This window comes from Etheostoma spectabile, chromosome 19, assembly GCF_008692095.1.
Source record: "Etheostoma spectabile isolate EspeVRDwgs_2016 chromosome 19, UIUC_Espe_1.0, whole genome shotgun sequence".
In the NCBI taxonomy this organism is placed as follows: Eukaryota; Metazoa; Chordata; class Actinopteri; order Perciformes; family Percidae; genus Etheostoma; species Etheostoma spectabile.
This window is the reverse complement of record NC_045751.1, coordinates 4,620,864-4,634,975: the sequence shown is the minus strand read 5'-3', so window position 1 is coordinate 4,634,975 and position 14,112 is coordinate 4,620,864. Positions and strand designations below refer to the sequence as shown.

Here is a 14,112-nt window from a genome sequence, read left to right as displayed (position 1 = left end):
GGGGGGACCATTAGATAAAGAATATGAAGAGAACTGAACAAGATAACTGGGTGGGGGGTATGACTAAAAAGGGCATGAATGTGAGGAATAGCCAAGGGTATACCTGAAAAGGGAGGGTAATTACTGTAACAATCAGCTAAACATCCTGGAAGACAAGCTACACATCAGGTAAAACCATCAAAAGGAACCTAACTGCTGGTGTTAATGGAAGAAGCAAATTATACTTAGGTTGTCATAGAAATATAAGCATCTACTCAGACCTGCATACGACCTTAATGTTCCTGAATGAAACAGGAAATAGAAAAACTGAAAATAGCACACATCCCAAAAGTTGTATTGATGCTAAACATAATTGTATCTTATCACATGTATGTTATAAAAAATATTTTTCTTATGTAGTTTTCTGGTAAGTTGTTGCAACTTCTTGTCATTTCCTTTTTCTAAATAAAGTTTTTGTATTCAACTTGAGTCATGTCTGTCCTGTATTAACATGGGGTGGTATGGGTTGAGTCTACTACTTAAAAAAGGAAAGTATTGTTCCCAGAACAACTATCAGCCAACACCAATGTAAATGTAGTACTCACAGGGCACTTCTGAGTGCCACCAGAGCTACAACGCACTTGTGTGGAAACACTATTGTTAGAAAATGTCCCATGCAAAATAAATTAAAATAAAAAATGATCACAGTGGAATTTGCAAAATGCAAGTGAATGAGCATACAAAATCTTTACTGTGATAGGCCTAACAGTGTGGTCACTGTCTCTCCAAAACTGTTCAAGTGTGGCGACACCAGACAAATATATTGGGAAAACAGTTCTCATTAAATTCAATTCAATTTTATTTATATAGCGCTAAATCACAACAACAATTATCTCATTGTGCTTTTCATAAAAGAGCAGGTCTAGACCGTACTCTGTGATGGTATTTAAAGAAACCCAACAATTCCCACCAAGAGCAAGCACTAGGCGACAGAGGCAAGGAAAAACTTCCTTTTAAGAGGCAGAAACATCGAGCAGAACCATGGCTCAGGGTGGGCGGTCATCTGCCTCGACCGGTTGGGGGTGAGAGAAAGAGACAGAGAAAGAGAGACAGACAGACAGATACAGAAGAGACAAAGAGCGACATGGAGAATTGTAGCAGAGGGTGTCGAGCATGAACATGGAGGCAGCAGGTGACTCCAACCACAGATCCAGAGCCAGAACCACCTCACTCTGGACAAGCTTTACATTCTTGCCAATTGTTGTCTTGGCTTCCTTCAGGATAATTTTATTGAAGCTTAACATCGTAAAATAAGAATTGTCTATGATAGTATCCATGCCGTTGTTTTAGGTCCAATAACCATTATGATGGTTTCTCCTCTTAAACATAGCATTTAGGTCATTAAGTTCACAGATTGCTGACGTTTCTGTTCTTGATCGATCGAGAGGACGTGAAAAGCACTCACCTTCTTAACAGCCATCATGCGCTTTCTTGATAGCTTGCTCTCGTTTTAGCTACCTGGGTGATCCCGTGGTGGCCCCTGTGCAAGGAGACATTCCAAGAGTGATTGACGAGTCTAGTGCAGGTGAGAACTGGAGTTGGTTACGTGTTAACAAGCTGGTACTATGCGCATAATCATTGAGGTGACTGATCTGAACACACGCACCACATTCGAATAGAAAGATTGACCTACAAGATACGTTACAAAATCATTCCCTTTCTGGTCTAAAAAGGTGATGGATATTTTACACAATGGTAAATCTTTCCATTCCTCTCAGTTTGTACGCTACTTGGTCTGATGATACTCACAGTGCAATGCGTGATCATAAACCTTTATCTCCTGCTTATTTATTAGCCAATGGGGATAAAGACCAGTTTGGATTAATTGCTTTCGTTACTGAGGCCAACACTAAAAAAACTCTGTGCTGAATTAAGCTGGTTATCTGGGTAACTTTAAGATGTTAACAAAGTCATTTTAACGATTATGAATCAGAGTGCAGCACAGAGCCAGCCCAAGCCAAGCCCTCAAACGTCGTCAGAAGTGAATTTCTCTAAACCATCATAACGATGATGGATGACAATGGAGCTACAAGGGCAAAAATCCGAAGAAAAAGATTGCATTCCAGTCTGTGTGTCTTCTTCCACATTTTCCCCTCTCTTCCAGAGCCCATAGAAACTAATCTGCTCGTTCTCCTTGGTTAGGTCCAGGACAAGAGTGACCCTCCCGTCAAGGCGGTTGCAAAGCGGGGCCGCACTCACGCTTTCCAGAACTCCCACGAAACCGGGTCGTAAGTATAACATGCTGCTTTTATTTAGCTGAAAATACATTTTGTGTATAGTTTTCATCTTCTGATGACAGAAATGTTGCCCGACCTGTTAAACTTCAACAACTAAAATCCTGGCCAGCTGCCCGCATCACCAGGGACCTGTAACACCTCAAACTTAATAAAGAACTGGGCTCCTGGGCGAGTATTAAAATCGTGTCCTCTTCCTGATCTCACCATTTTCTGCTATGTAAAGCAAACCAACAGCAACAACATTATACTTGTTCTCACTCCCGTTACCCCCTTTACTAACCCTCGCCAAACCCTGTTTTGTGTTCAATGTTGCCCTTTTAGGAAGGTCGTCAGGCCTTCCTAGTCTGGGGAAGGGCCTGGAATGTCATAACTGGCATCGCTGTGATGCACATACAGTATTATGTGTGACGGCTTCAGCATTCAGATGTTTATTGAAGGCCCCCTACAGACAGAAGAGACTGTTAAATTTTATACTGATTGGTTTTAAGACTGATGCTTCCTGTATGTAAGACCACTCCCCTTGAGTGAGGAGAGTTAATTCATGTTATTTCGCTCCCTCTTTAGAAAAATGTGCAGACATACACCTTAGAGTGCTGGTTTGATTATCTAGATTGCACACTTTTAATATCAAAAAAGAAAATTAGAAAAGCCTTTGTCATAGCTGCAATTATAATATCCGTATTTGGATGACATACGACTGTATGTTTCAGTGGAATGGTTGACCTTCAACCATTTTGCAGTTATAGTAGTATCAAGGAAAGAAGCCTGTAGGGCAATGGTTGGTTGTTCCTTTGAGTTTTGTTTCCTCGTCTTCTGATCTACTCAACCAAGCACAGACAAATCAGGGCAAATTGACGCATGGCTTTGTTTGTGAAGATGCTCATTATACATTCTTCTTTTTGAAGTCCATTCATCTCCTTTAGACTCCAGTGCACTTTGTTTTGGGGAAAGCATGACATTGCAACTACACTTTCAGGAGCAAGAATATGACAAGCACTAATTCTTTGCATTGTTTTGTATTCCTTTCTGGTTTTTTCCTCTGACCTTACAGTCCCCTTAATCTCAATCCGAGCCTCAGCTCTGGAAAGGCAAGCCCTACAATCCATCAGCAGGGTCCAGGTCGACTCATAGAACTCCTGGGGTAAAGGTACAGTAACGGGTTCTGGGTGTCGAAGAGTTGCCTCATATCTACAGAGCGCTTATAAACAGGACATGCCCACTGCTGCCCTCAGAGAACCTTGACACCTGGACCACATAGCACGTGTGTAACTCCTGATCTTACTCTATATATATCTAATAACGGCACAGGAGACACTATCACAAAGTCCTGCAAACAACCCCCCCCCACAGCACCTCTGCATAGAAACCAATCTTTAAGTAATCATATTTCTTATATTTAACACTGAGACAAGTCAAGGCCATTTTTTTGTAGAATCACAAATCGGGGGCAAGAGAAAATCAATTTTTGATCACATGATCGGTAATTATTTTACCAAGACACCTTTTGGGCTTGTTAGGTTTATTGAAACAAAAAAAAAACCCCCATGTGCAGTCTTGTCACAACCAATAATAATTCCATTCCTAAAAATGTATTAGTAAGTAATAATTCTTAGTTCAGCATTTATAGTCATGTAAGTCTTTATTGTGCTTACAAAATGGTTTTATATGTCCTTTCCATTTATTCCCCTCCAGGTAAGAAAACCTGCAGCAGTCAACCCTCAGAGCGCTACTCTACCCTGCCAGAAACAGACCACCACCTATCCCCTCCAACCACCCTTACCCCAAACTCCACTCTGCCCCTGGCCCAACTTCAAAACACGCCCCCAACAACCCTGCAGTCCCCCTGCCCCGCCGAGACCCCCTAGATCCACCTGCTCGCTCTGGTTTTCCTCGCTCCTCCGCAGATCCACCATTGTCCTCCTCGTCCCCTCAGCCCCCCCTCCCCCCTGGCCACCCCTCACCCCCGACCTGAAGCTGAAACTGGAGGACTCTTGGTGAAGTACTTCCTAATGCCTGTTGGCCCATTCACTCGCCCAAGCTCTTTCCCATACCCTACAAAGTCCTAACATTTTGAAACCTTTATCATATTAACGTCATTACCAACCTCAGGAGCCAGGTGCATTTTTGTTGATAAATATTGTTAAATTTTATATATCTACAAGTTTCAACTTCCTGGACCCATGTCCTTGAGAACCTTCATCTCCTCTCCCGCATCTGCAACATCTACTACCCGATGCCTGCAACCCCAAGAGGGCCATCCTATATAGGATGAGCCGCACAGTGTAGTTGGAGGATTGGGAGTAAAGGATGAAACTGTAACAGTGACGACTCAGCCACGAGGATGAGCCTGAGGCTGAGGCAGAGCTTGGGAGGAGGCTCAGTACCACGCTGTGCCTTTTCTGCAAAATCCCCAAAGAGGAGTTACCCCCGGGTTGCTAGTGGTGGAGGCCCACCACACCAAGGAGTTATCCTCAGGTAGGGGATGAAACTGGAGTGCAACGTTACTGTAAATGTCACTTTACCACTGCTAGACAGGTCTACTCGTGCTCGGCTCGCCACGGTGCCCCGTTTCCCACATCCTGCACATATTTTATTACCCGGCCTCTTCGTGGCGGTCATCATAGCCACCCACAGGAAACTGCCGTAAGGAAACTGTCGTGAAGTAACACAGGAACATTGAAGGTGAACAAATTTAGTTAAAAAAACTGGAGGCAGCAAAAAAACGAAAACACTAACTAAACTATTTAAACACTGGCAGGTTTGTTCAGGACACACCTTGCTTTTTGCTTGCAATGATGACGCAGGATTAGTAAGGGATTCTCTCTGACCAATCATATACTGCAGGTTCTCACCTTTTGTATTGCCTCCGCTCGCTTTGACTCGACGGAGGTGAAACAAAAAAAAAGTACCTATTTGGCAGTACCAGGTCACTTTTTTTTCAAAATGGAAAAGCAAAAAGTTAATTGAGCTGAGGCAAGTCGGCAGGGTACCTGAAATTAAATGAAACACCATAGCCTGGACAGTTCACACTCTCACTGTCTGTCTTTCCTCCACTCTTATTTACATGGTGAAGGTTACTCCCAGGCTCATTAGTCCATGGAAAAAAAGGATGAAATGAGGAGTTTTTATGGCATCGACTCAGTCAGCCAACTCTCCTTTGACATCTCCATCCTCTTGCCAAACTTGTTCTGTCCGGGCTAGGATGAGTAGGAAATTCTGAGGGCGCAAAAGGTCCCCCCCCTGCGAGTCATGGCTGACAAGCCCCAAGCTAGAAGTCAAAAGCTAACGCTATGGGAAAGGTTACAGGCGCCTATGAATCTTGAGAAGTGAGGAATTGTCAGTGTATCCGGTGTTTTTTTTTGGAGGTGCAACTATGTGGATCATGGCTTCCAGATGTGATCACAAAACCAATTTTGATCTGCAGGAGAAATTTTTGTCAACTGCCTTTTCCAGGCAACTACATGTAACCTTGCGGGCGTCTGACTTTTTTCTTCTTATTTTCCCCTACTCAGCATATTATTGGCCTCTAGTTTAAATGATGTTGTGTGTGTGTGTGTGTGTGTGTGTGTTTGGTTTGTTGTGTGTAATGTGTGTGTGTGTGTGGGTTGTGTGTGGTGTGTGTGTGTGTGTGTATGCTGTAGCCTGGATCCATTCTGGTCAGTAGCCTGCTGTCTGAAGAGTTTGAGAGCATGGCGAGTGGGAGGATCCTATTGGTGAGATCCTAGTGCGAGAGGGCAGACCCCTCTTGTTGTCCTTTACGACACGGTCACAGGATGATGATTCAACATCAACGCTGCCTGCCATGAAATCCTTGCATGACAAAACGCTATCAGCCCGTTTATCAGGTAGAGCAGAATTTGTGTATATTGCTTGTTTGCGGTGTGTGTCTGTTTGACATCATCGAATCCTGGAATCCTGTCTCTCCCCAGGTGCAACACGCTTAATATGAATGTGACTGTCAGAATCGTCGGCTCAGATGGGACCATCTACTTCGCTGCCCTCCAGAACTTCTTGCCAATCTTACAAAAAAAAATTTACTACTGGAGACTATAGAGACATACTCCATTTACTGTTTAAACCCATGCTACATTTATGTCCTCCTTGACTTTTGAAACGGAAAAATGTGAGTCTTTATTCAGTTGTTGATGCAACATTTGCCCATTGATTTTAATTGTTGACCAAACTTTTAACAATCACACGCATGAGGCTACATTGATACAAGTCTTTATTAGAACAAACTATGGACATGCAAAATTTGAGTTTGCTAAACACTCAGCCTTTTATTTGTGTAGCTTCACATGTTACCCTTTGTAAGTTTATCTAGCTGCCGCATGGCATTAGCTCCTGCACTAGTAATTCTGTATTTAAACATATACAATTACTGTTGGCAAAGGGAAACACACATTGGGTGCCCACATATGTGTATTGCATCCTCCATAATTGAACAAGAAGAGAATAATATGACCTTCCTTGCAATGTGTGTTTTGGTGTCTGTTATGAAGCTTAGCCATGTCTATTGGTTCATAGTCCACTGTTGTTAGTTATGCTCCATATTCACAAGGAGCAAACGCCTGTTCCTAGGACTCCCACAGTCCCCTTCTCAAAGCCTTTTGTGAATTTATTTTTGGTTGTGCTGCAACTAGTTTCGGCAGGTTGGGACAGATTGAGATTAGGTTTTTATCATTTTATAAACCAACCACTTAATCTGTTAGCAGCACAGCATGTGTGCTTTTTGCAAGGTGTCCACTGCTCTAACTCTACGGCTTAGTAGTGCTTACGTCATGTTTTATTAACACGTGGAAGCTTTATATATTGGACCTTTACCAAGCTTGCAATCCGAAGAATTTTGTTTGTTGATTTGAAGTCATTAAGCGGCGAAAAGTAATAGATCTTTACACGGCATTTCATCGACATACCATTTCCATGACCTATAGCCTACTGGATGGTCTGGTTTTGTTTTTCTAGCCAGAGAATTTCAGAGAAAAACTTTCACATGTAATAACCAGTTTGGCAAAGTGTATGTTAGGGTCACTCCTTCTGCTATGTGGTAACATTGGTGTCATCATTCATCTTTTGACTAATGTAGAAGAAACGTCACTCCCTACGGCCAGGTGGCTCAGGTGGGTAGCAGCACACGTGTACTGAGAGGTTTTTATGCCTCGATGCCGCGGTCACGGTTTGAATCTACCTATGACGGATTTCCTGCAAACGTCTTTCCAATTTAGTGGATCCTAAAAGCAGCAGTTCACATACCCAGTACCCTCGCCAGTGCAGCAGAGTACAGTCAATCAAATATAATCTTATGAGGTTTTCTTGAGAAACTAATTTCTGTTCCCAGGTAACATCAAGTTCCTGTTTCCATCCACCTTCTGTGGGAAAGGGTGTCTGGCTCGCTACCCAAAGGCAAATGGTCCGGCGTAGTAGTAAAGATGGCACTGTTCCCTGCAGCACAGATGGTGGAATTGCTAAACAATCCACAGTGATTGTGTTGGCCTGACAAGGGAATATAGTCAACAAATGCCCAGTAGAGGCAGTTGTATTTCCCGTGACACATAGACCTCCATGAAACTAATATGATTCATTGCCATTTTTCACTGTAACAATGAGGTTCCCTGATAATTTCTTGTCTTTTAGACCCACCTGCATGGCAGCAGAGTGCTGGACCTCCTGTTCATTGATGTGGCTTCCAGGCTTCTGTAGAGTTGTTTGGAGAGCTGAGAGGATTCCCTCTCCGTTTCCTCTATGACCTCATTGGCCATCCCTCCACAGGTCACATCTATGTCTTCAAGCACAGAATGTGAAAACAGTCGAGATCAATGATATGTCAATAGGAACATTTTTTGTGTCGTGGTTGAAGACAGATTCCTCATACAGTCCTGCAGTATCTGAGAAAATGACTTTTCCAGCACCATGTTTTTTAGGCTGTAAGTGCGTACTGCAGACCTGGCTTCATGTTGGTCCTGGAGTCCCAGAGTCTGTCCGTGGCTTCGAGAGAAAGTGCTTAAACGCACAGACTGTAGCATGAAGGTAATTGCTGACCACCCTTCCTTATCAGCTAAACATCTCATTTGTTTTAACCAACGTGATGCTAGTTGTTGTTTTAAAAATCACTCAAAGCATGCCTCATTGTTTCGGTTCACCGGTTCTGTTTTGTCCCTCATGTACCTTTCCCTTAACCTCGACATCCCCAACCAGGTTGCCAAGGTAGATGAAACCAAGCTCTGCATCTATTCCCACCTTTTTAACCGACAAGAAATTCAACGACCCGTCCCGCAGCCTCAAATCCAATGGGGGCAGATGGCCCAGTCGGCCGTGTTTCAAAACAGCCACCAGATTTTTTCCTGACGAGCACAGGTTTCTGCTACTTTTTTATTGACCTGATTATCCTTCACTGTCCTAGCTAAAATTAATTTTAAACTTATGTAATGTATACTCTAAATGTCTTGTTTTTAACTTATTGTCACAGGCCTGCCCAAGATCTCCACAGCAGCTTTATCCTCCAAAGGCCCCAGCACCAGTGACTACAGTAATGGAATTCCAACGATCAACTTTCTTTCCCAGCCCAACGCCTCATTCCTAAGGGCTTCTATCATGCCCCAAAGGAGATGATGAGGAAACTGACCACCAGCCTCCGCACCAGATACCCCTCTGCCCCCTCATCCCCTCCTCATCCAGCTGCCACCGCTGTTAGAGCTGCCCCCCCGCATGTAATGGAGATGGGATTGCAATCTTTTCTGGCCCTTTACTAATATCCTAGAAATCACGTTCAGTGTTCACATGTAGAATCGTGTTTTCTCCTCAGAACAACTATGACGTCCTATGTTCATTGGCGTGCCATCCAGGCCACTTTGTGCTGCAGCCCTGGAGAGATAGTTTACAAACTGGTGGTGTTGATTAGGGGCGAGATATGATGTCTCTACTACAGTAACACTGAGCAGAAACCCCTCACATCGCAAAGAATCATATATATATTGCTGCTAAGTGGAGCACGAGTTGAGTTACTTTGATTTTCCATTGAGTATTTTTGGGAGGGGGCTTCTGCCTTGTCTCCGGTTTTGTATTCGTTTGTAGATATTCAATAATAAGTGGAGCATTTCCTAAGTCTATCACTCTTTCCTCTTCTCTTTTCTCAGCTGGCACGTGTTCTTAGTGAAAGGAGGTTCTGACTCAATGGGCGGGTGTCTGTGTATACGAGTTGGACTATGGTAAACATAGCTTGTCAGCTGCACACAGCTCAGACTCTGATCAAAGAGTTCAGACGCTGCCGTTCCAGGCATCACTGTCCTGGCTGGTGAGTAGATAGGCACGGAGCCACCACAACGATCTGATGGTTGTTACTAAGGTCCCGAAGGTAACATCCAAACTCCCACTGGTGGATTGACTTTAGATTTCCACTACATATCAAAGTGCAACTATTGTACTTGTACAATAACTAATGCATCCTAACATTATATGACACAGCATAGTTACTTGTTACTAAAGATTCATATTTTACATGCAAAGCATCGCCTGAGTCTGACAAACAAATTCATTTTTATAAATTAACCTCAACCTACTATACTATATTATTGTTCTTCTACAGGTGGTAGCATTTGTGCTGATAAAAACTTACATTCGTGCATTAGTTAGTAGAATTTTCTGAAATGGCAGGGACATTTTTTGTAATTAGAAAAGTATTTTTTACAGGATTATGATTATCTGGGGCATGTGTACTAACCGGATCTGAGTACATCTGTTTAACACAGACTGCCAAACTCTGCCGGAGGAGGCCTTACTAAGGCCATTGCCATACCTGCCAGGGACGGGATACCCGGTGTAACAATCAAGTGTTGGGTGTCCGGGTTCCTTAGTTTAGCTCAAATTCAATATCAACGCACTCAACATTACACTTGACGCATGTCCGGATCGAACCCAGGCCCCCTGGGTCCGAGGAGTAAACCTCTAAAAACAGGCCGCCTGCTCTACCAACTGAGCTAATTTGGGCGCCCAGTTTGCGTCAACAATTTACTTAGAAAACACCTACTTTCTTGGCTAAGCTATTTCATGTTTTCCCAGTGAACACAATGTAATTGGAATGTGCCCTACTATGCGTTGTCCTTAATGTACCATTAAATCTTAAAATGGTAACCTTTCCCCAAACTAGCTTAATAACCTTCACACCTGTTTTTCCCTCGCAGGATGAAGCAGAGGCAGTGGTCCCGAGGAAGCTCCATCGTATCATAACCAGGTGGAGAAGAAACCACTTGTGGCCCAGCTAGAGGCCGTACGGAAAGCCACAAACCCATGGGACAGGAGTATGATGGTCCTTCCTGGGGGATACTTCACAGTACGAAAGGGATATCTGGGTGCATTACATCATGACTGATTTGCTGTGAGCTGACCAAGATAGCTGTAGATACAGAAGACCTTGACAAGACTTCTAGCCAGCAGTTGTCCTGTTGCACATGAGACGCTGTGAGTTGTGATAAGACAAAATAGACGATGCAAAGTATAAAAAAGGAAGGATAATGTTACAAATGAATAGTGAGATGGGAGTTTGACTACATTTTAGGGACGGGCTTAACAGAAAGACGAGAGGTGAGGTGTTTAGCCACTTGCTCGTTGTGTTTAATGGGCTAAACACGAAGGATGTTGTGATTTGATTTTGATGAACTGCAGTGTGACCTTGGACAATTGCCTATGCATGATGTTTGTCCAAACTTCCACAAATGCCCAAAATTCCATCATCTTACAGTAACACTGCTGATCTATCCATAATACTCCACCACAGCTGTGAAATGATACAACATGCATGTTTATACCTTGGGTAGGGGCTTTTAACCCACAGCATCTACCGTACCGTCGTTTTTAGTGTCTGTCCCCATCCTCGGAAAGACCGGACGCCTGAATACCCTTCAAACCTGCCGACGTTTGCGCCGTGCAGAAGTGCACATAATGATGAAAGGAATTCTTCTCACATGCTCAGGACGACATATAATGCAGTTGTTTACAAAATCTGTCTTTTCGGATGGATTTCTTCTGTTGTCATAAAATGTCCAAAAGTTGACATACCATCCCAGAGAATTTAAGAAATAGACGAGTCCGTGACTCACGGCGACATACATAATGTAGGAGAACTTAGTAGTACCACTTTTTTGTATATGCTTAATAAACAGTTTAGTTTTGCAGTTGCCACGTTTGCATATACATGCTGACCCTGAGTTGTACTGTACTTTACTGACGCAAGCAGGACCAGGAGCATTGAGTTATTGGGTTGGTGAGGAGGATATACTTGTGTATGATATGTTTTTATTTTATCCTCAACATAGTTTTTTTAGTGGTGGTACAATTCCTGGCACTGACAGACAAAGATTTAGATTTTCCATTGAATGAAAGGCATAATACGACAGTTCCTCGACTCCTTGACTGTGCATGACAGGGATAACGTCCTTAAAGCCCACTTCATGACTCCTGTTCCTTCAGTGCCCCGTCTCTCTCTCTCCTCCTGTGGAACAACTGTTAGTATCTCTCCTTTATTTCTTTTTTCTTACAATGAGACTTTAATTTCACCAGGTCACATGCTGCATGTTACAGATTGTCCTTAATTGTGCATATATACATAGATGGATGTTATAGGATAAAATACTAATAATAAGCAGGTTGAATTACCAGTTTGTTTTTTAGATTTTCAAATGGAAAATAAGTTATTCTCATGGTTGGTTCCAGATTTGGGTTTTTTCTAAACTGTGAATTATTGTTTCTGACCAACACTTCTGCACCATGGTTTTGGAACTGTTGCAAATGCTTCTTCCAGTTCTGAGACTCCATTTCTGCCAAAGCCTCACATCTGCGATTGTTGTTGACAATTGACATGTGACATGAATTTTATTTATATAATCACTTTCTTCGCTAGACGATGTAAGTACTTTACACCATTTGATGTTTGACAATGACCGGAGGTAATAAAGACTGGTTTTTTGTAAAGTCTGTTTGAGGAGGTTTAAATTGATCAGTCCATTAATTCTTATGATTTATATATCACAGTCGTGTGTGTTAATTGAGAGGCCGTTTAAAAACATTTTTATTGCTTGATTAAAATAGTAAAACTCAGTCCTTATTTACAAGTTATGCATGCAAAATATTGGGGTAGCTTTCCAAAAAAAAAACTGTTGACAGCATGCCACCATTTTGCTGCGACAAACCAGAGCCTACAGCATATTTCCAAAAAATCAATCGATTATTAATTATTACAGTTAGGCACCCAACAAATGCTTGAGATGTCTATACCAATATTGTTAATATGGGTTTTGTAGTTGAATGTCCACATCTAACGAATGGATTTAGAAGCTTCTTGTAGCGCTAGCGAATGAAGCACCATCACAACTCCTGAAGGAGAAAGAAGAACAAACGAGAGCAGTCGAGTTATCTGACTGACACCAAAGTGCCATACACATGGTTCGTTACACAAGCATGAAATGCACACTTTTGGCCAAAGGTTCCACGTATAAATGTTCCTGATGTTTCTTATCTCCCTTTCAATCATCGCCTGTCCATCTGCGTCTATGTCCACTCCTTTAAGATCTCCTCCATTCCCCTTTCTTTCAGCCTTTTTCCCCCAGCCATCACTTGATGCCTCCTTCTCTCATCTTGGTAATCTTTCCATCTCCATCAATGGTCAAACTTTTAAAAACCAGACAAATGATGGAAATTGATTGACAACTTTCAGAGTGGTCAAAATGCAAGGAAATGCTAAAAGACAGTAATTCCATGTGATGAATGTGTCCAATATTAACAAGACCCATAACGTGCTCATTTTTCTGGTTTCTACTTGTATTTTGGGTTTTTACTATAGAACCTGTTTTTCTATGTAAAAATATAGTTGAAAGTAAGCACCTCTAAGTCAAACGTCTCTCTCTCCTCTGTGTAGTACTCTGATGCTTCTCTGTTCTTTGTTTTAACACCTGTCCCGGCCACGCTGCATGTAAGTCATTGAGTGCCTTGTGCATCAACGCAACGGCTGTGACAAGGCGTCCGGTATTTGAACGATGTTGGGAACGGTTTGTGAGAGCCATGTGGAGGCACATCCTGAACTGTTTATTACAGCTTTTGGGATCTTTCACATCAGTGTAAATTGTGTCAGCCCATGCAGCCAGGAATGACTGTAACCAGCACGTTAGTGGTGAACCTTCTACCTATACACTATAGTCGTTGATATCACAACCCAGAGTCCCCCCCGACCCCCCCCCCCCCCCTGACTGCTCATTAAGGCACAGTTTTCTGAAACGGGCTTGTGCTTCATTTTCTTTGGCTTGAGCTGTTATTTTTTTAAAGATTATTTTTTGGGCATTTTTGGCCTTTATTGTTGACACGAACGATGAAGACATGAAGGAGAAGAGAGAGGGGATGCATGCGCAAAAGGACGCAGGTCGGAGTCCACACCCTGGCCCTGTCTGCTGGAGGCGTAAACCTTTATATTGGGTGCCTGCTCTACCAACTGAGCTACTTGCACCCAGCTAAGTGTTTTAATACTTTACACTACAGTATTTACAAGCAACCTCAAACCTCTTCTTGTAAATTTAAAAAAATAACATGAAATCTCTCTTTTTACAATATTGGACCTTACTTTTTTAAACATATATTCACTGAGTTCGTTGTAGGTCGCGTATTCGGCTCAATGTTAAAAAAAACTCCTTTTCTGACTGACCCTTCTTTCTCAGTTCTACTGTTTTATTACATTGACTGACCTGTACAACAGGCCGACTGGAGTTCTTTAGTCCCAAGCATGGTCCGCAGCTCTCCTCCTATCCTGGGTCCCATTAGCTCAGTAAAGTCTTCCAAGGTCCATTAACCCTGGCCC

General features: G+C 42.7%; 1 pseudogene; it reads left to right on the top strand.

The window, feature by feature from the left end:
• Positions 1 to 4,617: 4,617 nt before the first annotated feature.
• On the top strand, positions 4,618 to 10,651 carry LOC116669449 (tudor domain-containing protein 7B-like; annotated as a pseudogene).
• The last annotated feature ends 3,461 nt before the right edge of the window (positions 10,652 to 14,112 follow it).